This window comes from Malaclemys terrapin, chromosome 13 (genome assembly GCF_027887155.1).
Source record: "Malaclemys terrapin pileata isolate rMalTer1 chromosome 13, rMalTer1.hap1, whole genome shotgun sequence".
NCBI classification, from domain to species: domain Eukaryota; kingdom Metazoa; phylum Chordata; order Testudines; family Emydidae; genus Malaclemys; species Malaclemys terrapin.
In genome coordinates, this window is record NC_071517.1 from 28,299,993 (window position 1) to 28,325,740 (window position 25,748).

The window sequence follows — 25,748 nt, forward strand, 5'->3', positions numbered from 1 at the left end:
AAATCCTGCTAGGCCATTGCCGAAAATTCCCTCACAGCAACCACAGACCCCTAAGACTGTGGGGCAAGGAACCCAGCCAGGTCTACCAGCCCAACTCCCCCAAGGCAGGACGGCTGAGAATACTGGGAATGGATCTACGCAGTACGGTGCCCACGAGAGCACAGCAGAGAGTAAGTGGCACGCAAAAGAAAGTTACCAACCGGGGCCACCACATTTAAAATGCCTTTTTAATGTGAAGCTTTAATCCCTGCTAATGAGCAGTAGAGCGGGTGTTTATAAAAACCCTTCTGTGTTTCTGGATTTCCCCACCCCTGTGACCTCTGGAACTGCCCATGAGTCTGAGAGCAAAAGACACTGAAAAGTCACTACGGATCCGAGGCATTTACTCTCCCCGGAGCTTCTACATCTGCATACTGCAAGTTTTGCAAATGATTCTTCTGATTACGAAAATCACTATGTCAAGTCAACGCAAAGCACAAGTGCCCAGCAGAGATTAGCTCGGAAAGTGCACGGAAGAAAAGAAAAGAGAAAGTTGCCCCATTTTGGATAAACATGATACTTCCCCCTCCGAGTTGGGTGTGAGGTTTGGCCATGACACACGCTGACCCTTTTCCCTCCCTTCGTGGAGCAGGGGTTGGCCTCACTGCAGACAGGAGGGTGGGGAAGGGGTGACTAACAGTAGGACGCTGGTTTGATGAGGATGGCGGAAGCTTGGCAGTTCCCACTACAGAAACTACCCCAAGTGATGCTCCCTTTGACGTTCAGTGGAACAGAATGACAAGCCGAGTACCACCAGCCCCCCTCATAGCTAGACGCACAGTTCCCACCGTAAGTGTCCTAATCCAGGTCTTTAGTGGAGAACTTCATGTTGTCATGCACGGTGGTAGGATTGTTTGAAGTCATGGCGTCCCCTGCAGTCCCAGTGTAAGAGCCCAGCCTCAGCCTGTAGCCTTTGGACTCGTCTTCCAGACCAAAGAGGTTGTAATCTGCGTATTTCATGGTGCTGGATGAATCGTGGATGACAAACCTGACCTGGTAGACCTTCTGCTTGGCGATCCGATAGATGTACTCCGTCCCCAGCCAGTAGTCATCCTGCACGTTGCCAAAGCCGTACTTGTAGGTGCTCCAGGACTCAGCCCAGGTGATCTGTGTGTCGTGCCGGTTCCGCTGGAGGACCGTCCAGCCCTCGCTGGTGCTGTTCAAGTCCCAGTAAACGACAATCTGGTGGAATCCTGTGGGTTGGATGACGAAGACGCCACTGACCCTGTTCCAGGTTATCTCGCTGCAGTCCTTGGGCCAGACTGTGCACAAGAGAGAGATCGCTTTCACTAAACCCCGTGGAACAGAACCCTGCTCAGCTCTTCCCACCCTGGGTCAGTGAGAAAGGGCCCCTCCGGTGTGCCACAGACAGCAGTGTCTGCACTGACACCCCGCATGCTTTGCCAGCCCATTGTCAAAGAGGCTTCAACAAGGGATGCAGACACTGAGCCCGAATCTGCTGACACAGTCCTGTCACCCACTCCTGGGCAGTTTATTCTCTAACTAGCTACTTTGCACGTGCACACGTAGGTTTCCCAGAAGACAAACAGGCCCCTGTTCATACTCTGCAGGGGTTTTCGGGGAGGTGTTTAACACGGCAGACATGATGCGTGGGACACTGCGAGCTAACAGCACCGTGTGTCCTGTGGGGTGACTGTATCTTACAGCAGCGGGTTCTGCACCCCCTCAGCTCTCAGCAAACTCCTGTGCCAAGGGCTCTCCAACAGGGCGTGTGTGCTGAGGCCACCGACACCAGCTGCCAGGGAAAGGAGGAGTCTGTGGAGTCAAAGGATCTTGCCACTCATCCCAAATTTTGGCTGCAAACTCCCCACACCTGCAGTAGTGAGGGACACGGCCCAGTGGGTCACAGCCCTGGGTCCTGGATCCCACACAGTCTATCAGTGGTGCCACTTTTCCTGCAGAAAGATCATGACCCAAAGCTTCTCCTCTGCAGGACACGTTACAGCCTGTGTGTATCAAGCCCTTTCCCCCACACCCTCCCACCCTCTGTCACCAGAGTTCCTGCTCCCAGGGGCCTGTATAATCCCTGGGGATTCCCCTATGGCCCGGTCAGACAATGCATCCCAATGCCTTGTTCTGCCCTGCAGGGAGAAGCTGTGTGAATAACTCTTGTTGTTCTTCATATCAGAGGGGTAGCCGTGTTAGTCTCAATCTGTAAAAAGCAACAGAGGGTCCTGTGGCACTTTTAAGACTAACAGAAATATTGGAGCATAAACTTTCGTGGGTGAATCTTGCGTCTGATGAAGTGGGCATTCACCCACCAAAGCTCATGCTCCAATACTTCTGTTAGTCTTAAAGGTGCACAGGACTCTCTGTTGCTTCTTGTTGTTCTTGCATCTCATTTCTGCAAGGCGTGGATAGGTGAAGCGTGGGATACTCTTACCGTGGGCCTCTGGTAACTGCGGGTCACTGGCTCGGCTGTGCCGCAGGTTCCCTTTCCCCTGATCTGTAGGGACAGGAATTGGGAGATCCGCGTGACATGAGGGGTTTTCAGAGACTGTCTCCCAAGCACCAGAGAGTGTTAGCAGTGCATTCGCCTCCCCTTCTCCGTGTCCCTGAAACCCTCATCCAGGACAAACCGTTCTTCTGCCCACACTTCTGTAAACCCCCCTCACCGCTCTACCTGGCTTCCGTCTGCTCCTCTCCAGTCTGGCCCAAATGCAGCCACCAAACTCACCGCCCGCTCCCGTGGCTCTGCCCACACCAACTTGTGCCTTCCAGTCCCTTCCCTGGCTCTGCAGCTCCTCCTGCAGCAGCTTCCAGCCCCCATGCCTCCCCTCCAGCTCTGCACAGCCCTGCCCTGCCTAGCTCGAGCTCTGTGTTAATTCTGCACCAGTCGCCCTGCTGCCCGAGCACCCCCATCTCATCCCGTCTGCCCCTGCCTGGCTCGGGCCCACGCTGCACCAGTTCACTCCTCCGCGCCCCCTCTGCTGCCCAAGGCAACCAGCACCTCCTGGCTTTGTCCCATGCTGCTCCCTGCACTGCAATGGGCCAGCCCCTGTGCCCCTCCGAACCTCCCTCCCTCCCTCCCCTCCCTCAAACCACCAAAGAGCTCAGCGTGGTTTGAATAGAGAGCTACGGTTGGATTGTAATTTCTCCCAGTGGCTTCAGGCCTCCATAATCCCCAGGCAGCCAGTGAGTGACGTCCTGGGGCCCCAGGGCTGGCAGGGATCCCTAGGGCCAGAGGGGAGGTCTATAGAAGCAGACACATGACACAACTGCCTTCAGGTGCTTTGGGTGGATGTTCCGGATTGCATGGGTGGGTCCCTTTAAGATGTTCAGGTTGTGTATTTCCAGGGTGAGAACTGGGGCTGACAGGGCCAGCAGGCCGGCGAGGAGCAGGAGACGAGGGCACCGGGCAGCTGCAAAAGGGAAGAGCCGGTGAGAAGCTGGGAACACAAACCCGCCCTTCAGGAGCCGCGACTCCCAGTTCCCTCTGCCCGGGAACAGCACAACCGAGAGCTGGGACTGCTGGACCCTCCCGCCTCGCCCAGCACAGCCTGGCACTGCCGCCCTCGCCCATCAGTCTGGCTGGGCAGCCGGCCACCGGCCAGGCATGCGCGGGGCAGAGAGGAGACGCCAGGAACCGGCCCCGTTGGGACAGAGACTCCCAGGAGGGGGGCGGATGCTGAGGAGTTTGGGACTCGCCCTGGAGAAATGTTCCCGCCCCACAGAGACACTCCTGTGCCATGGAAATAACCGGGCAGGGAAGGGCGGGAGAGTGGGTGAGAGAAAGGGAAAATGGAGATTGGGGCTGGGGGGGCACTGAGAGCCCTGGGAAGGCCTGAAGGGTGGGTAATGAGAGCCCCACGGACAGGGGGGTGGGGGGTATGGCCACAGAGCCGCAGGGAGGGGAACCCTGAGGTGTGGGGGCTGGGTGGGTACTGGGAGTTCCTCCTGAAGGGACGGGGGTTGGCCAAGGTCACTCAGCCCCGGGGCGTGGGGGGGGGGACAGGCTGAGGACACTCAGAGCCCCAGGAAGTGGGGGGGGGCTGAGGGGAGGGACTGGCCAGGGGCACTCAGAGCTCGGGGGAGGGGCTGTCCGGGGGGGGCACTCACAGCCCCAGGAGGTGGGTGGGGGAGGGGCACACAGGATTTCAGGAATTCCCTGGCAGTGAAGAGCTGCTGGCGGCAGGGAGGAGCCAGCCGTGACAATCCTCACTTGGGATCCCTGGCTGGGCTAGTGGCTATGGGGGCCCGTGGCCCAGCTGCAGCGGAAGGTGACCTGAAGGAAATGCCTCGGCCTCCAGCTAAGAAGGGCCTGGGCCAGACAATGACCCACCGCGCAGTGTCCCAATTCCCTGCCCCCCACCTGCGGGGCACGGCCCCGCCTCTGTAGGGAGGTTGGCATGTACCTTAGTGCTGCTTACTCCATCCCCAAAGGCCTCTCCCAGCCAGTCTCTGGCAACCCCTGCCGTTCAGTACGCACATTACCCTGCTGTGACATACCGGGGGGGGGGAAGCCCTCGGGGATGGGGGGGCTGTCACACAGCTGGGCAATTTGACCCAGCTGGGCAGGGGTGACTGTCTCCCTGGAGGTGGGGTCTCAGCCCAGGTGTCTCTCTGCCCTTCCCCCCAGTTGCCCCCGGGCAAGGTGGGAGCGCCCCACATTGCGTTCCAGCCCCACATTCACACCCACAAGTGCTGGTGGGTTCCAATCCCAGCTGAACACGCCCACCCGGCCCTAGTGCGGAGCAGAATGGCCCAGCGCTGCCCCACAGACCCTCTGGCTCTCCGAGCCCACTCTTACCCATCACCGCAGCACGTCTGGCCCAGGCTGAACGCTGCTGCTCTGTGCAGAGAGGCTGTCACTTCTCACTCCTGCGTACGAGGGGCAGGTGCTGCTACCGACTGCTCCCCCTAACCCCGCCCTGCTGCGCTCTGGGGATGCTGCCCTGCTGTGGAGCTTTCAGGGGTCTTGAACTGGAATTTGTTTGGAGAGAAACTGCTAAGGAGCCTTATCAGCCCCGAGCAGAGAGTACCTGGGAGCCTGCCTGGGTCGGACGGGTCTGGTACAGCCTCCCCCAGATAAGGCTCTTCCCTGGACCTGCCACCCATTGGAATCTGGAACGATTCCCTCCGAGGTAACACCCGGGGCAGCCAGGGTAGGGCAGGGCACGGCCTGCTCCCCGGGAGCGTTAGGGCTTTCAGGAGTCAGAGGTGTCAGCGGAGCAGGTTGTACGTTAAAGCAGCGAAGGCAGTTGGGGGGCAGAGGAATTGGGTGCTTTGCCATTGCACTTGATCAGCTCAATTTGAAAATTCTTTCAAAGGAAATCCAGATGTATACATCTGACTGGGGTACATGTACACACATACACACGCACACTCACATGTGCACACACTCATGTGCACATACACGTACACACATACATACCCACATGTACACATACACATATATACAGACGTACACATACATGCACACACGCTCTCCCTGGAGCGCCCCAGGATGCGACTGACGGGGTGGCTGGCTATTATGGAGGCAGAAGGGGGTTGGGAGAAAATAATCAAGAAGAACTTTTGCTGAAAATGCAAACCTAAGCTGGAAATCTGTGCAGGGCTGGGCTCAGCGAAAATGATCTTTTGAGCTGCTCTTATTAACCGTGGTCCTGTACTATTGGAATGAGCCAGGTCGGAATGAGCCAGGCCCTCAGAGCCTTCTGCCACCAATCGCCCCAGCAGTCACTGATCCACACCAAACCACGTCCTTCCAGTTAGGCAGTTTCATATGCACACGTCAAACCCTTGGTTTGCCACTCAGACACCACGGTGATGGGCACAGTAAGGACCGAGAGATGCTAAACAGGCAGACAGACAAGGAAATAGTGGCCCTGCCTACAGGTGTGTGTGTGGTGCAAACGGATGAACACCAGTTGCTGGCTGAAGGCACAACCTTAATTCCCGCATCTCCTGTCTGTCAGCTATCGTACGCTTGGCAGCCTGAGCTCCGATTTCTAACGCAGCGTTTTGCTCTGGCCTATTGTGGTTCTCATGTCCGGGGGCGCCTTGGCCCCTCGTATCAGGAGCGGTGCAAAGGAGGCTGCTTTTCAAAGGTCCTTAAGTAGGATTGTCAACTTTCTACTTGCACAAAACCAAACGCCCTTGACCCAACCCCTTTCATGCCCTTCCCCAAGGCCCCACCCCGACTCATTCCAGCCCAGCCCACCTCCCTCAGTCGCTCGCTCTCACACCCTCACTCACTTTCACTGGGCTGGGGCTGGGGGTTGGAGTGCAGGGAGGGGTGAGGGCTCCGGTGGGGATGCGGGCTCTGGGATTGGGCTGGAGATTAGGGGTTTGGGGTGCCAGAGGGGGATCCGGGCTGCGGCAGAGGGTTGGGGTGCGGACTCTGGGGGGAGTTTGGGTGCAGGAGTGGGCTCAGGGCTGGGGTAGGGGATTGGGGTGCGGGTGGGGGTGTGGGGTCTGGGAGGGATTAGGGTACAGGAGGGGGTTCCGACCTGGGGCAGGGGGTTGGGGTGCCGGGTGTGAGGTCTGGGAGGGAATTTGGGTGTGGGAGGGGGTTCCGAACTGGGGCAGGGTTTCTGGGTGCGAGCTCCGGCCAGGCGGCGCTTACCTCAGCCGGCTCCTGGTCAATGGCACACCGGTGCTAATGCAGGCTCCTGACCCCTGGTCTCCCTCCGCTGACAGGCTCTGAGCAAGGCCTGCCCAGAGAACATGGATGACGAGCTCTCGATCCTGCTGACAGCACCCCCCAGCACAGACAAACTCCAGCACATCCTGGAGGTGAGCAGAATGGGGAGGGGCCGCAGGGGTTTTACCTTAGCCCTGGGGACTCCTAGAAAGAAGAGACTGGAAAATCCATGTTTCTATTGGATCCTTCCGAGTATGCATTCGTGATATAAACTCACTGGGTGACCTTGGGGTAACTCACTTCCCCCTTACGGCATCAGTCTTCTCCACTATCAAATCTACACTGGGGAAGAAGGACAGAAGCCCCGACAATCACCTTCACCTCTGGGTGTCTGGTCCTGGGAGCCGAAACCAACTGGACTATCTGCCCCATCTCCTAAACTGCCCTGTCTTTCCCTCCTAGGGCCTTGTCCTTAGTGCTCAGCCTGGCCCCTTCCCAGCTTGTCCCTGACCTTTGAAGGACTCTCCAAGCCCCTCCCATGCCTGCTTCCCTTGGGGTCTCTCTCCTGGCTGAGCACAGCCTGCCCTTCTATCTCTCAGCAGGCCTGGGTTCTAGTCACAGGCTGCGTCTTGTCACGTGACCCCCACACTTATTCCCTTCACCCTAGGGAGCTGCATCACCTGGACCAGGTGCAGTTGAGCTCCAACCCCTTTTCTGGCCATCTCACCCTGGGACAGGTTGAAACGGGTAACCTGTGGTAACAGTAACTGGTTGCTCGCAAAGGTGCTGAAGACACAATGGAAGAGGAAATCCTTTGGCCTGGATTGAAATTATTCCGACTGAAAGGGAATGAGAGAAAATAGGTCCAGAGTTCTCTTCCTAGCAGCAGAAAATGTAGCGATTGATAGAGGTTCAGGTCAGAAAGGACCATTATGTGCATCTAGTCGCCCCCCCTGTATAACTCAGGGCCTAGAATGTCACCAAGTGGTTCCTTCAGCCAACCATAGCATGGGACTGAGCCAGAGCACGTCTTTTGGAACGACATCCACATGCAGGAGAGCCAGCTGGCTACGAGAAAATCTCTCTTCTGCAGTGACGTGGGGTTAAGGGACACAGGGGAAAAGACATGGAGGCTGTGACTAAACTGAGAGCTGCAAGGCCAGGAAAACCAGGGTTAGGTCCCAGGCCTGGCTATCAGATCTGCTGTTTTCTATTCCTGGCTTTGGGACCATGAGCGAGTCTCTGCACCGCTGGGTGCTTCGGTTTCCCCAGCTATCAAATGGAGCTAATCAAGGTTTTGTTTGTTCTCCCCATTTTACAGGGTGGGAAACCGAGACACACTTGGGACCTGTCTACACTACAGGTCTGTCGTGCGTTTGTAATCTGCTGACCCCCACAGAGCCTATGGACAACCCAGCTCCTAAAGGTATGTTTGTTCTGTGCTTATCCCCTATGTACCAGCAGGGCTGGACAGCATTTCTCACTGTGATGTGGGGAGCAGGTCCTGGGTACTAAGGGTCTGAAGAAGCTCTCAAGGACTAATTTTAAAAATAATTGTTATCAATGAATTGAGAGAAAACATACAATCACTGCGAATAAGATTGGGGGGTGACAAAATACAGGCAGAGTGGTAATTCCTGATGGGGAGAGGGCAGTGATACAGAGCGATCTGGCTCATTCGGCCAGTTGGACCCATTCAAAGAAAACAAATTTGAGCAGAGCCCAATGCAAGGTCCTATACGTGGCAACAAAGCACGCCGGCCACACCTCCAGAATGGGGACGTGTATCCAGGAAAGCAGTGACTCTGAAAAGGATTTAGGGGCCAGAGTGGAGAAGCCACTCAACATGAGCTCCCAGTGCGATGCTGTGGTGAACAGGGCTAAAGCCATCATTAGACGAAGGAGCAGAGCCGTGAGTAGGATAGGGAGGTGACACAGCAGCAGTGAGACTGCTATTGGAATACTGCCTCCAGTGTTGGTGTCCTCCTTTGAAAAAGATAGTCCTAGAAATTGGAGCTGGGCAGCAAAGAGCCACCAAATGTTCTGAGGGCTGGAGAAAAATGCCTTCTAGTGAGCTATTGAAAGAGGTCAACCTGTTTAGCTTATCAAAAGAAGATTGAAGGGGACTTCATTGAAGTGTTGAAGTGCCTTAATGGAGAGAAAATACTGGGTATTAAAGGGCTCTCTAGTCTAGCAGAGAAAGGCAGAACAAGACCCAATGGCTGGAAGGTGAAAAGAGACAAATTCCTATGACAAATAAGGCACAAATATTCAACAGCGAGGATGATTGAACACAGGAAGAAGCTACCAAGGAAAGTGGTGGGTTCTCCATCTCTTGATGTCATTAATAAAGACTAGATGCCTTTCCGCAATGTGTTTGCCCCAAAAGTAGCTATTGTGGTAGACAGGAGGCCTGTGATATGCAGGGGGTCAGATTAGATGCTCTAACTGTCTCTTCTGGCCATAAAGTCTACTCATTTCTGAGAAACCGAGTGTAGCATTGGGAGCAGCCTCTGGTGTTTTACTGTCTAGCCGGCTTGCTTCCTAGAATGAACACTCATTGAGTGGGGTGATCCACAGGGAGTAGTTCAAACCTCCAAAGTGTCTGCCCTGTGGCAGGACATTAGCACTGCAGGGGAGGGGTGGGTGTGCAAGTGACATCACAAAGGCCTTTTTCAGGACCTCAGCCTATTGGCCAAAGGTGCAGGGAAGGTGGTGACCTCACAGAGAGATGCTGATATCAGCCAGGCAGGACAGGGGCGCAGGGCCAGGGAAACCTCAGAAACCCCTGTGGCTTTTCTTCAGCAAGTCTCCTTCTCGAGATCTCTCTTTGAGGTCTGAGAGAGTATTTGGGTTCATGTATGTGACCACCAGGAGGAACCTCTTTTGAGTTTTCTCCTTTCTTTTTCCTGATTTCACTAGAAAACTGACGTCCCTGTTTAGAAGGTAAGAGCCTCCGAGAGGTTTGCAACCTGTTCAGTCTGCTGCATCTGGTGCCAGCTGAATTCTAGGCATGGAAAACACTAGCTTAAGGTGGCCAAATTTTATTCCTCACCTGGGATTTTGTCCCTTAGAATCTCTGGGGACATTAAGGTTTGTCCTTTTTCTTTTACCTTTTCCTCCATCCCTCCCTCCTTTCTCTTCATCTCTTACTTCTTTTGTCCTTTCCCTGTTCCCCTCCCACCACCAGGAGGGGTGTGTGTGTGTCGTGGGGGGTGCGCTACAACTCCCATTGTGGGAGGTCCACCGAAAAATGTGGGGCTGAAATAGTGCTCAGACAGTGATCCCCAGCGGTGACCTGGGCCATCCTTTGGGCTCTCTGGTGAGAACCCTCATCCTCCCGCCCCTCGGTCTCTACCCTGATTGGCTGAGCAGGGGGTTATTGACAGGGAGGAGACTCAGGTCCCTGTTGTTTTCTTTTAAGACCAAGTAAATAGTCATAACCAGTCATATGTTCGACAAATTTTGCTGCTTCTCTGCAGTTCATTATTTTCTCTACCATTCCAGTTCTCCTAAAATACTTGCTGAATAATTACTATGAACTCTTGCTGGTCTGGAACTCACTTGAGAGCACTTTAGTCAGGTCATTCAATGTCTGAAATTCAAGATCCGATGGTTAGTTTGAAAATCAGGGCTCTTGGGTCCTATTCCCAACTCTGCCACGGACTGGCTGTGTGACCTAAGACAAATCAATTCTCCTTTCTCAGCCTTAGTTTCTCCCTCTTTCAAGTAGGGATAACAATCCGCCCCTACCTACCTCCCGGCTGGTGGAGGATGGGGATCTATTGGAGAGTGTCACTAGGAGCAGTGCATAAGATGAGGTGTCCTATCGTGTTTACTCAGATCAGATTATGACATAATAGAATGGATGAAATAGTCTATTTTATTTTTTATTATGTTGCAATTGTTAAGAGCAGCAACTACTTAGCTCAGACTGGAACATCTCATCTAATTTTTGAGATCTAAGTGTCTCCTCTTTGTGTAGCTCAAACCTCCAAAGTGTCTGCCCTGTGGCAGGACATTAGCACTGCAGGGGAGGGGTGGGTGTGGCAGTGACATCACAAAGGCCTTTTGCAGGACCTCAGTCTATTGGCCAAAGGTGCAGGGAAGGTGGTGACCTCACAGAGAGATGCTGACATCAGCCAGGCAGGACAGGGGCGCAGGGCCAGGGAAACCTCAGAAACCCCTGTGGCTTTGCTTCAGCAAGTCTCCTTCTCGAGATCTCTCTTTGAGGTCTGAGAGAGTATTTGGGTTCATGTATGTGACCACCAGGAGGAACCTCTTTTGAGTTTTCTCTTTTCTTTTTCCTGATTTTACTAGAAAACAGACGTCCCAGTTTAGAAGGTAAGAGCCTCCGAGAGGTTTGGAACCTGTTCAGTCTGATGCATCTGGTGCCAGCTGAATTCTAGGCATGGAAAACACTAGCTTAAGGTGGTCGAATTTTATTCCTCACCTGGGATTTTGTCCCTTAGAATCACTGGGGACATTAGGGTTTGTCCTTTTTGTTTTACCTTTTCCTCCATCCCTCCCTCCTTTCTCTTCATCTCTTACATCTTCTGTCCTTTCCTCTGTTCCCCTCCCACCACCAGGAGGACTCTGTGTGTGTGAGGTGGGGGGTGCTCTGCAGTGGGAACAGGGACAATTCTCCAACTTTGGGCAGTCGAGAGCCTGGGTGAGATAAGGGGCGTTAAAGCCCTTTGTGAAGGAGAAAGGGGAGTTTCACGGTGTTGAGCACCAAGGAATTCTAAAGTTTGCTAAAACATCTAGTCTGCAGAAACCAGAAATGGTCGAAGCCACATTGTAACCATTGTCTTTTTTAAAGCCCATTGAGGGATGTGAGTCCCACCCTTTTAGGTATCTGGGGTGCTGGGAGAAGAAAAGAGGTGCCTGTCTCCATTTTATGGCCTCAACAAACTAAGTGCTGTGCCCCAGTTCTCGTCAGAGATCCCTGAAAAAGAACATCTTCCCATCCATTAACATACCTGGAAAGATACTGGAACTCCTTATTAAACAATCAGTTTGTCAGCACCTACAGGACAATTTGGTTCTTAGGACTAGTGAGCATGGACTTATCAAGAACAAATCATTCCAAACCAATCCTAGCTCCTTCTTTGGCAGGGTTACGGGCCTAGTGGAGGTGGGTAAACAGTAGATGTGATCCATCTTGGTGTTAATAAGGACATTCTCACAAACAAACTAGGGAGATGTGGTCTAGATGCAATTAGTATAATATGTGTGCACAGATGGTTGCAAGCCCATACTCCAACAGCCCAGAACCAAACAGCAGGAAGCAGATCATGCAATGAACTCCTGCCAGTGCGTGTAGATTGCATTACGTGCACCCCTGTGGGGGAGGAGGAGCTGCTCTGGCTGGGGCAGGGATGGGGAGGGACCAAACAGGCTGGTTAGTGAGAGGCTGCCTTGACCCCAGACTCACGCCCGCTCCCCGCTCGGTTCCAGGATGGCCAGGCTCCTGAGGATGTTCAGGAAGAAGGCTCTGCAGGTGGCCCCAGAGCCTGAGGGAAGCAGCTGCCATCTTCCCCAGGAGCAGAGCGGCTCCTCCGTCCCCACTGGCGGGGAAGGAGCTCCCGGCCAGGCCAGGAGGTGGAAGTGCCCAGCCTTCTGGCGGAGAAAACCCGCTCCCAGCGCAGGCGCCGAGGTGGGAGAGGCCAGGTCGAAATGGAGCTGGGCCAGGATGCGGCTGGGCAGGCAGGACCCAGCGCAGGAGGGGAGCCGGGCAGGGTGACTCTGGGGCATGTTGTGTGGGCAGCAGCGGCCCCAGGAGCCCAGCCCTGATTCCCAGCAGGAGGCATCACCCTGCCCCGTCAGTGAGGACCTTCCAGCCTCCCCAGGGCAGGAGGTGGAGGATCCCTGTCCCACCACCAGCAGCTCGGCCCGCTCCCCATGGGACAGCAGCAGTGCCTGGGACTCGGGCAGCAGCGAGGCCGATGGACGCCGCAGCTTTGTTCCAGGTGAGGAGTCAGGCTGGGCTCAGGGAGAGGTGAGGGCGGGGCTGTGAACACCCTGGGCCCAGGCCCTCGATCAGTGCTATGGGGGTGGGTCCCCAGCCCAGGGGTCTGGTCTGAGCCACATGAACCCCACTGACACTAGATGCTGCCACTTTGGTCCTTGGTGCTCCAGTTCGGGGGAGGCACCTCTCAGGGAGTCCAGGACAGTCTGGGGGGGTCTCTTTGCTATGGGCTCCTGAAGGAGTTGGCTTTGGGAAGAGGCTCACTCCCAGGATCAGATACAGAGGGGCAGCAGGGTCCAGGGAACAGGTGCTATTCCTGCCCTGCCACTGTCTGTCTGAGAAACTTTGGCCCTGTCATTCCCTGGCTCGGTGCCTCAGTTTCCCTTCTTGCCAGCCTGTGCCTATTTCACTGCAGTTTCACCTGCGTGTTGGTGCCAGTCCCATCCCCGCACTGCACAGTCTAATACCGGCTCCTCTCTCTTGCCAGCACCATGACGCCTGCCCTGGAGCCAGAGCTGGAGACCCACCTCCTCCGAGCTGCTCTGCACGCCGTCTTCACCCTGGGCATGGAGAAGGACACCGCCCAAGTGTAGGTAGATCATGCTAAAGTCATGGATAGATGAGCCAGCTGTCATCCTGCCATGAATCCTTGCTAATTGCCTGCAGTGGGATGTGAATGAGAGACGCCAGGATATGTGTTTGGGGTCTCACCAGTGCTTCCCAGAGACCCCACTTCCCATCCTGTGGCAGATGTAGCCCCAGTTTCCCTAACTCTGACCCATGGCTCTCCCTTGCTTTCAGGATCTGCCTAGGGTCTTGCCAGACCTCCTGGACGCCATGCTGGGGAACCTGCTGGCAGAGTCCCCAGACACATACAGGCTCCAGTACATCTTGGAGGTGAGCCCGATGAGAGGGATGGGGGCAATTTTACCTTCACTCTTAGATCCATTTTCCAGTCCGTCCTCCTAGCTGGGCCCCCAGTGGGCATCCTTGGTCAGGGCAGTCAGTGCAATGCCTCCTTTCCCCACAGCACATTAACTACTGGATCGTGTCCAGGGGGCCACGAGAGAGAGCCAGGGCCGTTAAGAGCAGCATGGCCCTGCTCAGATCCACCATCACCCTCCCTGAGTTTGACGTAAGTGACCTCTGACCCCAGCTTCCTGACTCCAGGGGTAGGTGGGCTGGCTCCGACGGACTGTAGGATCTGCTGCTGCAGGGGCTGTGGGTTAGGAGTGTTCCTCTTGGGGAGGCAGAGGCAGAGCAGAGAGTGAGCCTGGCTTGAGTCAAGTTCTTCTTGTTCTAGTTAAGTGGTGACTCTGGGCTTTTAAGGGGGCTGTGCTCCAGGTTCATGCCTCCCTGTCATCCTGGAGCAGCGGAAAGCAAGTCCTCATGGAGGGCCCTGCCCACAGCCCTGTGCTCCAGGCTTCCTTGGGGGCAGAGGAAATTAAGGGTCTGGCTCTAGCTCCTATCCTCTAGCATCTCCTGCAGAGGGGCTGAAGGGAAGGAGAGTCCTGGCCCGGGGGGGACTGGGAGCTGACAGGAAAATGCTGATGGAGTCCCCTCTCCCTCTCCTGTCCATTAGAACTCAGCGGAATTCCCCAGGATGGGTCACCACATGGCACAGCTAGCTCTGTCCGTCAGTGACCCAGCCAAGGACATCAGCCAGCAGGCCAGGGAGGGGGTTTACCGGCTCTACCAGCTGCTGCTGCACCAGAGGGGTAAGGAACCCAGCTGGGAAATGGCACCCGCTAGAAGAGTGAGACTGGGACCCCAGCCAATTTCTCTCAGACTGACCCCGGCTGGAGGATGAGTCTCTCTATCTCTTTCTGTGTTCCACACCACGCCCTGCAATTCTGTTGGGCCGGGCACGCAGCGAGGACTCTGCCCACTGTGCAGCCACCAATGGGATTGGAAGGACAGAAGCCCTGCAACCAAAAGGACAAATGTGTGTGTGTCTCTCTCCCTGTCACCTACTCCCTCCTGGGGGAAACCCAGCAGCTGATGGGGGACAAGGTGAGCAGCTGCATTAGACTCAGGAGATTGGGGCGGGGCCCATGCCTCATTCCCATCCTGTGGCCATTCGCTGGCCTGGCACAAGGAGCCTGGTGGGGAATGAAAGGGAGAGCAGGTGCTCCTGGGAAGGGAGATGAATTCACCTCCATGAGCAGGAGCGAGCCAGCTTGTCCACGGAGCAGCTCCACCCAGCTCTTTAGCCAGGCTAATTAACAACAAGCTTTGCCTCATCCCAGACTTATGTTCTTAGGACAGGGTGCTATCGCTCTTGGGAAGGGCAGGAGAGTCCCCCAAGTGCCCTCTGCGAGACTCTCCTGTCCCACAGGGCCGCACCCAATTCCTAGTGGTCTGGTGTCTGTGTCACCCGAGCCACCACCCAGAGTTGCTCCCATCACTGGCAGCCTGGGAGGCCAAGGACTGACGGGTGATGGCGTCTGACCAGGCAGGGCTGAGGCACATGGGCAGGGGATGGTTGTCCTGCTGCTGGCAAGGCTGGACCCGTTCTGGAGAGAACAGGAGGATTCAGTCAGCGGTAGGGTTACCATGTCTAATAAATAAAAAAAAGAGGACCCTCCACGGGCCGTGGCCCCGCCCATTTCCCCACCCTTAGCCCTGCCCCAACTCCGCTCCTTCCCCACCCTAACTCCGCCCCCTCCTCCCTCCCACTCCCAGCCATGGGGAAAGGGCTGCCCCAGTGCTACCGGCTTCACGGTTTGCCGGGCAGCCCCCAGACCCTGCGCCCCCGGCCGGCGCTTCCCCAGCGCAGCTGGAACCTTAAAGTCTGAGAGGGGAGGAGCGGAGCAGCTCAGCTGGAGCCGGGGAGGAGAAGTGCCTGGCCCGTGGCTCGGGGCCCGGAGGAGCGGGGGCTGCCCGAAGGGCTGATTTGGGCAGCTCGGCTCTTAAAGTCTGAGAGGGGAGGAGCGGAGCAGAGCAGCCGCGGGAGGGGAAGTGCCCGGATGGGGGTTTGATTGACGAAAAGCAGGACATGTCCGGGAAAAACCGGACGTATGGTAACCCTAGTCAGCAGGGGCTGCCGATCCGTCCCATTCACCAGGGCTGCCATCCTGCGGCTTCCGCATTAGTGGCTAGGGAAAGGGAAATGGGATGGGGGTGACTTGGGGAAAGGTCTCAACCTCCCCACATCCCACTTCACTGCTGCCAGAATCCCTCCTGCCCCGCCCCCGCTACAGTCCCCTCCCTACCCAACCTGGGTGGGGCTGGAGGAGAGGGGTCTGAGAACTTGAGCTGTGGATTGGAAGTGGAACAGCTGTCAGGGGCACTGAGGGGGAGGTGGCAGGAGCTACCCGTACAAGGAGGGGGGTTGCCACTGGAGGTCACTAGGAAGGACAACAAGACTCCATCCTGGGGGTCACGAGGGGGAATCCGTCCCTCAGAGGTGGGCAGGGGCTGGGTGGAAATGCTGCTGGTTCCAGGGGCTGTTAATCCCCCCTGATTCCTCGGAGGCGTCTGAGTCTCAGACAGGTTCTCGTTCCCTTGTAGCAGGAGGACGTCACGGCCAATGTGATGCGCTAGCTCCGTATCATGCGGCACTTGCGCCAGGTGCCCGAGGCGCTGCAGGGCCTGTGCCTCTGAGGCCACCAGCAGCTCCCGCTCCCTGCTGCAGGTACTGCTCTGGCTCTCTGTAAATGGGGAGCTAGTGGAAGGGGAAATGGAGTCCCCTGGCACTCACAGAAACCCTCTCCCCTCTCTGTGGAGCAGGGTCCTTTCCTCTGCCTCCAAATTCCTTCATCTGGGACAGGAGCTCTTTCCCTCTCACCCATTCCCCTCCCCCCTTTCCTTGATCTACCCCCATCCCATTCCCCCTGCACCCAGGCAGAGCTCTGCCTGCCCCATATGGTGCAGAAAGGCCTGTGATATGCAGGGGGTCAGATTAGATGCTCTAACTGTCTCTTCTGCCCATAAAGTCTACTCATTTCTGAGAAACCGAGTGTAGCATTGGGAGCAGCCTCTGCTGTTTTCCTGTCTAGCCAGCTTGCTTCCTAGAATGAACACTCATTGAGCGGGGTGATCCACAGGGAGTAGCTCAAACCTCCAAAGGGTCTGGCCTGCGGCAGGACATTAGCACTGCAGGGGAGGGGTGGGTGTGACAGTGACATCACAAAGGCCTTTTGCAGGACCTCACCTATTGGCCAAAGGTGCAGGGGAGGTGGTGACCTCACAGAGGGATGCTGACATCAGTCAGGCAGGACAGGGGCACAGGGCCAGAGAAACCTCTGAGTCCCCTGTAGCTTTCCTTCAGCAAGTCTCTTTCTCGAGGTCTCTCTTTGAGGACTGAGAGAGTATTTAGGTTCACGTACATGAGTGCAAGGAGGAACCTCTTTTGAGTTTTCTCCTTTTTTTTCCTGATTTCACTAGAAAACAGACGTCCCTGTTTAGAAGGTAAGAGCCTCCGAGAGGTTTGGAACCTGTTCAGTCTGATCCATCTGTTCCACAAGTCCTTCAGTCCAATCCACTTCCCTAACTAATTTCCTTAATTTTTTAAAGTTAGCCCTTTTGAAAAAAAAAAACCCTATTCACAGATCTATTTTTGTTTACCCTTCCATTTAGTTTAAACTGAATTAGCTCATGATCGCTCAAACCAAGGCTGTCCCCTACAACCATTTCTTCTAAGAGATCCTCACTACTCACCAAAACCAAATCTAAAATGGCATCCCCTCTTGTTGGTTCAGCAACTACTTGGTGAAGGAATCCATCAGCTATCACATCTAGGAAAATCTGAGCCCTATTATATTAATAGCACTTGTCCTCCAGTCTATATCTAGGAAGTTAAAGTCTCCCATGATCACACAATTCCCATTAGTATTTACTTCATTAAAAACATTGAAGAGGTCTCTATCCCTATCCAAATCAGACTCCTGTTCTAACAGACAGCAACCTCCCCCGAAAGGCAGAGATGGAGCCCAGGAATCGAGATGGTGGGGAAATTTCATTGAAACCGTTTCTGACCGAAAATCCTATTCAAACTAAACCAGTTTGTTTCTTGAAATCATAACAAGTGGCAATGAAAATTCTTTGTCACAATGTGTTAAATTGTCTCATCGCACTCAAAGAGGAGACACTTAGATCTCAAAAATTAGATAAGATGCTTCAGTCTGAGCTAAGTAGTTGCTGCTCTTAACAATTGCAAAATAATACAATACAAATAAAATAAACTATTTCAGCCATTCTATTATGTCCTAATCTGATCTGAGTAAACATGATAGGACACCACATCTTATGCACTGCTCCTAGTGACACTCTCCAATAGACCCAGCAGTCCTTATTTCCAGGCCCCTTCGCTAACCACTGCTGCACACTCCCTCCCACAGCTGGCAATTACAACCAGGCCCTCATGTCCGGTCCCCCTGCTTTGAGAGGGAGTGTGCTCCGCTGGAGTGATTGGAGCAGGGAACTGGGAGTCAGGACTCCTGGGTTCCATTGCTGGTTTCCTATTGACCTGTGGGACTTGGGGTAAGTTGCTGCCCCCTCTAGGCTCTGTCCCCAGCAGTCAAATGGGGATTTCATACTTTCCCACTATTGGAAAGTGCTGGGAGAATCCCCCAGCAAAAGCTGTTCTGACAGTGCTAAGCAGCATCTGTTTGCTTGTGAGAATGTCCTATGGGACTGTGTCAAAAGCCTTATTAACACCAAGATAGATCACATCTACTGTTTACCCACCTCCACTAGGCCCTTAACCCTGCCAAAGAAGGAGCTAGGATTGGTCTGGAATGATTTGTTCTTGACAAGTCCATGCTCACTAGTCCTAAGAACCAAATTGTCCTGCAGGTGCTGACAAACTGATTGTTTAATAAGCAGAGGCTGCTCCCAATGCTACACTCGGTTTCTCAGAAATGAGTAAACTTTATGGGCAGCAGAGACCGTTAGAGCATCTAATCTGACCCCCTGCATATCACAGGCCTCCTGTCTACCACAATAGCTACTTTTGAGGCAAACACATTCCGCAAAGGCATCTAGTCTTTATTAATGACATCAAGAGATGGAGAATCCACCACTTTCCATGGTAGCTTCTTCCTGTGGTCAATCATCCTCGCTGTTGAATATTTGTGCCTTATTTGTCATAGGAATTTGTCTCTTTTCACCTTCCAGCCATTGGGTCTTGATCTGCCTTTCTCTGCTCGATTAAAGAGCCCTTTAATACCCAATATTTTCTCTCCATTAAGGCATTTCAACACTTCAGTGAAGTCACCTTTCAATCTTTTTTTGATAAGCTAAACAGGTTGAGCTCTTTCAACAGCTCACTAGAAGGCATTTTTCTCCAGCCCTCAGAACATTTGGTGGCTCTTTGCTGCCCCAGCTCCAATTTCTAGGACCATCTTTTTCAAAGGAGGACACCAACACTGGAGGCAGTATTCCAATAGCAGTCTCACTGCTGCTGTGTCACCTCCCTATCCTACTCACGGCTCTGCTCCTTCGTCTAATGATGGCTTTAGCCCTGTTCACCACAGCATCACACCGGGAGCTCATGTTGAGTGGCTTCTCCACTCTGGCCCCTAAATCCTTTTCAGTGTCACTGCTTTTCTGGATACACGTCCCCATTCTGGAGGTGTGGCCGGCGTTCCTTGTGGCTACGTATAGGACCTTGCACTGGACTCTGCTCAAACTTGTTTTCTTTGAATGGGTCCAGCTGGCCTAATGAGCCAGATCACTCTGTATCACTGCCCTCTCCCCATCAGGAATTACCACTCTGCCTGTATTTTGTCACCCCCCAATCTTATCCGCAGTGATTGTATGTTTTCTCCCAAGTCATTGATAACAATTATTTTAAAAAATTAGTCCTTGAGAGCTTCTTCAGACCCTTAGTACCCAGGACCTGCTCCCCACATCACAGTGAGAAATGCTGTCCAGCCCTGCTGGTACATAGGGGATAAGCACAGAACAAATGTACCTTTAGGAGCTGTGTTGTCCATAGGCTCTGAACAACATGTGGGGGTCAGCAGATTACAAATGCACAACAGACCTGTAGTGTACATAGGTCCCAACTGTGTCTCGGTTCCCCACCCTGCTCTAAGTTTAGTCACAGCCTCCATGTCTTTTCCCCCGTGTCCCTTAACCCCACGTCACTGCAGAAGAGAGATTTTCTGGTAGCCAGCTGGCTCTCCTGCATGTGGATGTCGTTCCAAAAGACGTGCTCTGGCTCAGTCCCATGCTATAGTTGGCTGAAGGAACCACCTGGTCACATTCTATGCCCTGAGTTATACAGGAGGGGCGACTAGATGCACATAATGGTCCTTTCTGACCTGAACCTCTATCAATCGCTACATTTTCTGCTGCTAGGAAGAGAACTCTGGACCTATTTTCTCTCATTCACTTTCAGTCGGAATAATTTCAATCCAGGCCAAAGGATTTCCTCTTCCATTGTGTCTTCAGCACCTTTGCGAGCAAAGAGTTACTGTTACCCACAGCTTACCAGTTTCAACCTGTCCCAGGGTGAGATGGCCAGGAAAGGGGTTGGAGCTCAACTGCACCTGGCCCAGGTGATGCAGCTCCCTAGGGTGAAGGGAATAAGTGTGGGGGTCACGTGACAAGACGCAGCCTGTGACTAGAACCCAGGCCTGCTGAGAGATAGAAGGGCAGGCTGTGCTCAGCCAGGAGAGAGACCCCAAGGGAAGCAGGCATGGGAGGGGCTTGGAGAGTCCTTCAAAGGTCAGGGACAAGCTGGGAAGGGGCCAGGCTGAGCACTAAGGACAAGGCCCTAGGAGGGAAAGACAGGGCAGTTTAGGAGATGGGGCAGATAGTCCAGTTGGTTTCAGTTCCCAGGACCAGACACCCAGAGGTGAAGGTGATTGTCGGGGCTTCTGTCCTTCTTCCCCAGTGTAGATTTGATAGTGGAGAAGACTGATGCCGCAAGGGGGAAGTGAGTTACCCCAAGGTCACCCAGTGAGTTTATATCACGAATGCATACTTGGAAGGATCGAATAGAAAAGTGGATTTTCCAGTCTCTTCTTTCTAGGAGTCCCCAGGGCTAAGGTAAAACCCCTGCGGCCCCTCCCCATTCTGCTCACCTCCAAGATGTGCTGGAGTTTGTCTGTGCTGGGGGTTGCTGTCAGCAGGATCGAGAGCTCGTCATCCATGTTCTCTGGGCAGGCCTTGCTCAGAGCCTGCCAGCGGAGGGAGACCAGGGGTCAGGATTATGGAACCTGTTGTGACACCTGCCAGGATGACAGCAGGCTCTGTAGTCCTTGCCCAGAGCAGCTCTCTGCAGAGGGCCTGGTGCACAGCAGTGTAGGGAACAGCCAAGCTGCTAGGGATGGGAGCTGGGCTTCCTGGCAGAGTCCAGCACCCAAAGCCCAGCATCTGCAAGGAAGGGATTCCCCACAGAGGGGCAACATCATCTCCCACACACAGGGAGTCTTCCCCTGACACTTGATTCATCCTATGGCCTGTTCCCATCTCTGCCCACCACACTCCCAACTCAGCAGCTCCAGCTACCGAAGGGAGCACGAACCAGACGCCTTCCTGCTCCTGGGACAGAGGAGTAGGTTGATGATCTACCTGGATGTGAGCGTTGGCCTTCCCCATGCCCAGGGTCTAGACTCCATTCAGGGCAGCGCACAGGAACTGCGATTCCTATTCTGGATCTAGTGGCAGCTTCAGTTTGCTGGCAGGAGACTGTACATGAGACCTTGCAGTTGCGGGGGTGACACAGGCACTAACATGTGCATGGGAGTTTGAGCAACAGGGCAGAGGCCTGTGTGGGGCAAGGAGGGCAGGGATTTGGGAAGCAAGAGCAGAGGATCAAACCCTTTCTTAATGTGGGTCGGGATGATCCCCATTTCAAAGATAGAGAAAGTGAGGCACCGGGTGGGAGAGTGACCTGGCCAGGATCACGTTACCGCTCAGTGGCAGGACTGCAGACAACCCGTTCCCTGATCTCCTCACTGGACGCTGCTGCCCCTCCTGTATGACCCCTCCAGCCATCCTCGCCCACAGGCCATCCCCACCACTCTCCAATACCAGGCTGTTTCCACAATGGAAGCAGGCTTGTAACAGAGTTCACTCACCGATAGGTGCCCCTTCCTTCAAGGCCTGGGGTCACAGATTTCTTGGGCTAGCACGCTTGCCAGCAGGTTTTTGGCTGGGAACTCAGCCCTTCGGCCAGGCAACCATCTTTTAGTCCACTCCTTCCTGGGTCACGCTCATCCCAAACGAAAAGTCAAAAAATGTCTTGAACTGAAACAAGATCCTCTGTCCCTTGGGGGCTTTTCCTCAGCCTGACTTTGGCTCGGCCTGCCCTTGCTGACCTTGGTAGCCCTTTCTATGGCCCTGTACATCCCCTTCCTTAGAGACCGTGGGAGAACCAGTCCTACCCTGGATTCTAGGTTCTGCCCCAAGGCCCTGTACCGAACAGCTAGGCCTGCTCCTGTACCTTTGTTGCGGTTTTCCCCTGGATTCCCCTCAGCTGGAGCTCACTCTGTAATCCATTTGGCCTAGCTCCAGGCTTTATAGCCCACAGGCCAAGCCCCCCGTTATATACCCTCCTCCTTAGAACCTGGCCCACGCGGGGGCAAGTTCTATTCTTCTCCAAGCTTCATCCCTCCTCATCTCATCGCTGTCACTGGCTGCGCGCTTGTACAGCCTGTGCGCAGTGTCTGCAGCTCCACTGCCAGCTCGCTCGGGGCAAACCTTCTCTTCTGCAGTATCCCGACGCTCTTCCTGCAGCCACTCAGTCTCATGAACAGCTGCTTGCAAAGCCTCTTCTGAAGCCTTTAGCGTCTTCTGTTGCCTTTTTGCTACTGCCGCTGCATATGCCAAAACCTTTTCGGTCAGGGTCTGAGAACCCCCCATGGACTGCTCCACCCTTGTGTTTGTTCCTCCTCCAGTCTGCTTCATCTCTGGGCCAATCATTTCATCCTTCATCTCCCTGCAGCACCCGACAGGGTGTGTTGGTGGAGGGTCTGCAAGGTCCATGGCCACCCCAGCCACCTCCACCTTACCTGCCTCATGGGGGTTTGTGTCAGAGGACACCTTCTCCTTTCTTTCTAACTTCTTAGGGCCCTGGCCCCTCGTTCAGCCACTCAGCAATTTCCTAAGCAGGCCGTGTCTTTTGATATGGCCTGCTTCTCTGCCCCCAAAACAAAGAACTCTTGCTCCCATCTTGGCATTAGGCCACGCTTGTACACTTTCTCATGCCCTTCTCCCTGGGCTAACCTTCTCAGCACAGCCCAGGCATGCTCTCCTTCTCTGCTCTTTTTGTCCATGGGCATAGCAGACCCTGGGTTGATTTCCCTTTGCAGGATCTCTCACAGGTATTGCTGCTGCTGCGTCTGTAGCTGCACCTGCACTTCCTTCTGCGTCTGTTGGTTTTCTAGGAGCTGCTGGAGAAACCCCTAGATCTGCTTTGGCTGCTTAGCCAGTCCCTGGAACTGAAGTGGGAAATCCAGCGACCAGCTTGGTCCCTTGATACACCTGCTTGGGGGAGGGATAGCTCAGTGGTTTGAGCATTGGCCTGCTAAACCCGGGGTTGTGAGCTTAATCCTTGAGGGGGCCATTTAGGGATCAGGGCAAAAAACTGTCTGGGGATTGGTCCTGTTTTGAGCAGGTGGTTGGACTAGATGACCTCCGGAGGTCCCTTCCAACCCTGATATTCTATGATTCCTTCAGCAACCAAGACTTCCCTCACGGATCACGGGGGGAACTCAATGCTGCCAACTATGCCAATCATAAATGAATCTACTCATCGTTAGGTGCCCCCCTGCGGCCAGGCATGGCATCACAGCCCTCTCGCTGGGCTAGCGTCCCCCATCCATGGTCGCTCCAGCACCACGGCAGTTTCTCTGCCTGGTAACTCTGGCCAGGTCACCACCTTTAGTCCACCCTTCTGGGGCCCAGCTTGCCTCACACTAAAAGTCCAAAGAGGTCTTTCCACAGACAGAAGTCCTTCTGCCATCGCTGGGGCACTTGCTCAGCCTGTAGCCCCCTTCCTGGGCTTGGGAACCCTCTCCAGGTGCGTGTACGCCGCCTCCTCTGGGGCCGGTAGGAGAACCCAGTCCCACCCTGACATTGATAGCAGCTCAGGGCCCTGGACCCAACAGCTAGGTCTGCACCTTTCTCTTTGCTGCACTTTTCCCTCCAGGCTTTCCTTGCTGCTCTGAACTTCCTACCTCGTTCTCAATCCTGTTGCTACCCCAGCTGGGGTGTATCACCACTGAAGTCTGGCTCTTTACGGGGGCGGATATGGTGCCTCTCAGTTCGGGCTCATTCTGTAATCAGCTTTCTGTGAGTGCCAGGGGGCTCCATTTCCCCTTCCACTAGCTCCCCATTTACAGAGAGCCAGAGCAGTACCTGCAGCAGGGAGCGGGAGTTGCTGGTGGCCTCAGAGGCACAGGCCCTGCAGCGCCTCGGGCACCTGGCGCAAGTGCCGCATGATACGGAGCTGGCGCATCACATTGGCCGTGACGTCCTCCTGCTGCAAGGGAATGAGAACCTGTCTGAGACTCAGACGCCTCAGAGGAATCAGGGGGGATTAACGGCCCCTGGAACCAGCAGCATTTCCACCCAGCCCCTGCCCACCTCTGAGGGATGGATTCCCCCTCGTGACCCCCAGGATGGAGTTTTGTTGTCCTTCCTAGTGACCTCCAGTGGCAACCCCCCTCCTTGTACGGGACGCTCCTGCTACCTCCCCCTCAGTGCCCCTGACAGCTGTTCCACCTCCAATCCACAGCTCAAGTTCTCAGACCCCTCTCCTACAGCCCCACCGGGGTTGGGTAGGGAGGGGACTGTAGCGGGGGCGGGGCAGGAGGGATTCTGGCAGCAGTGAAGTGGGATGTGGGGAGGTTGAGACCTTTCCCCAAGTCACCCCAGCCACTAATGCTGAAGCCGCAGGATGGCAGCCCTGGTGAATGGGACAGATCGACAGCCCCTGCTGACTGAATCCTCCTGTTCTCTCCAGCAGGGCCGGCTTTAGGAAGGGCGGGGCCCAATTCGAACATTTTTGGCGGGGCCCCGGCAGGGATGACTAACAAAAAAAAAAATGTAAAAAAAAGCCTTTCATTTCTTCCATGATTATTTACTTTCCATAACTATATAAATAATAAAATTATATATTATGTACATTGCTTCATATATGCTGTTGATCGGTTATTAATGAGCTCTGTTTCACGTGTGTGGGCCCTGCCACTCCGTAGGGGTGTGCTAGGGTGACCAGATGTCCTGATTTTATAGGGACAGTCCCGTTTTTTCGGTCTTTTTCTTATAGGATCCTATTATCCCCCATCCCCTGTCCCGATTTTTCACACTTGCTGTCTGGTCACCCTAGTGGTGTGCACATGTGTGGGTCCCAGCTGCTCCCTGCCCCCCTCATTGAAGCAGGTGTGCAGGGTTACTGCCCTGGGAACTGCAGGGCACCAGTGGACATGTGGCTGGCTGGAGGCAGGGCAGGGGCTCACTGGAGATAGGGTCTGGCTGCAGGCAGAGCAAGGGGTGCGGGGCTGGCTGGAGACAGTGGTGTGTGGGGCTGGCTGGCTTTGGGCAGGGCCGCAGGGGGGTGCGGCAGGGGTTGCCTGGAGACAGGGCAAGGGGTGCGGCAGCGGCTGGCATTGGGCAGGGGGTGCAGAGCTGGCTGCAGGCAGGGCAGGGGGGCGGGGCTGGTGCGGGCAGAACAGGGGGGGCGGGGCTGGAGGTAGGGCAGGGGTGCAACAGGGGCTGGCTGTGGACAGGGGGTGCAGGGCTGGCTGGAGACGGGGCTGGCAGCGGGCAGGGCAGGAGGTGCGGGGCTGGTGCGGGGATGGGGTGCAGCAGAGGCAGCTGGAGCCCCGGCCCTTTAAATAGCCCCCGAGCCCCCCGCTATCCCAGGGCTCTGGGGGTTATTTAAAGGGCCCAGGGCTCCCCTGCTTCTACCACCCCGGCCCTTTAAATAGCCGTGGGAGCCCTGGGGAAGCAGCGGGGCTCCAGTGGCTATTTAAAGGGCCGGGGCGGTAGAGGCAGCGGGAGCCCCGGACTTTTTAAATAGCCCCCAGAGCCCCGCAACCCTACACCAGGGCTGCAGCAGTGGGGGTCTGGTGGCAATTTAAAGGGCCTGGGGCTCCGGCCCCTGCTGGGAGCCCTAGGTCCTTTAAATTGCCCCCTGGGGAAGCCGGGCCACCCTGGTACAGCGCACAG

General features: G+C 55.0%; 1 pseudogene; it reads right to left on the reverse strand.

Moving 5' to 3' along the window:
- Positions 1 to 209: 209 nt before the first annotated feature.
- Positions 210 to 23,943, reverse strand: LOC128848367 (fibrinogen-like protein 1-like protein; annotated as a pseudogene).
- Between the last annotated feature and the right edge of the window lie 1,805 nt (positions 23,944 to 25,748).